Source organism: Aplysia californica, unplaced genomic scaffold (assembly GCF_000002075.1).
Source record: "Aplysia californica isolate F4 #8 unplaced genomic scaffold, AplCal3.0 scaffold02486, whole genome shotgun sequence".
NCBI lineage: Eukaryota > Metazoa > Mollusca > Gastropoda > Aplysiida > Aplysiidae > Aplysia > Aplysia californica.
In genome coordinates, this window is record NW_004799756.1 from 7428 (window position 1) to 8316 (window position 889).

Below are 889 nucleotides of genomic sequence, written 5' to 3' on the forward strand. Positions count from 1 at the left end.
AACGACAACGACAACGACAACAACAACGACAACAACAACAACAACAACAACAACGACAACGACAACGACAACGACAACGACAACGACAACACCGACGACGACGGCGACGAACAAAGTAGGAGAACAAAGTAATGTAAAGACTGAGACATAGGGATCGAAATACTAAACAGCTCTCTAGAATTTCAACCATTATATTATTTATGTTTCTGGGCTTTCAAGGCTTTATGGCGCAAGCGTTCATCAGTGTTAGGCAAAATATACAACAGTATGTAATAATCAAATGTGTGAGTTTTAGTTTAGTAGAGGTTTTGCGGTGCTCGCAACTGCATAAGGTCATATGAGCGCCAGAAGATTAGAGGTGTTACAAGAGAGTAACAAACATAAAAAAGAAGAGGGGGAGATAAGGACGATAGATGTTTGATAGGAAAGAAGGAGCAAACCACACCAGAGCACCCGCCAACCACCCACAATATGTGAGTGTCTGGAGAAAGAATTCAATTTCAATCAAAATTTCAATCTTTGATGAAGTACAACACGCTCCTCAAATAACTATTTTAAAAAAATAATAAGCCTTAAAATAGTATAAAATCCTTTCAATACGTCATTAAGGAATTGTTAAACGTATGTTTTCTAATGGAACTAAATTTTTTTACTAGACTTATTTTTTGGGGGACTTTTCACACTGCTGCTCAAAAATAACGTTGCCGACAACTGGGGCCTTTCTCCAGACAAACACATCAAATAATGGAACTTGTCCGTTCAGTGACCAGAACGTTATGAAAGGGGCGATAAACCTTTGCAAATACCAAACATTCTGCATTACGTATGCTCTCCCCTTAGGAGGGAGACGGTTATTTTAAAAAGTTATTTACACCTCTGTGGCAACTGC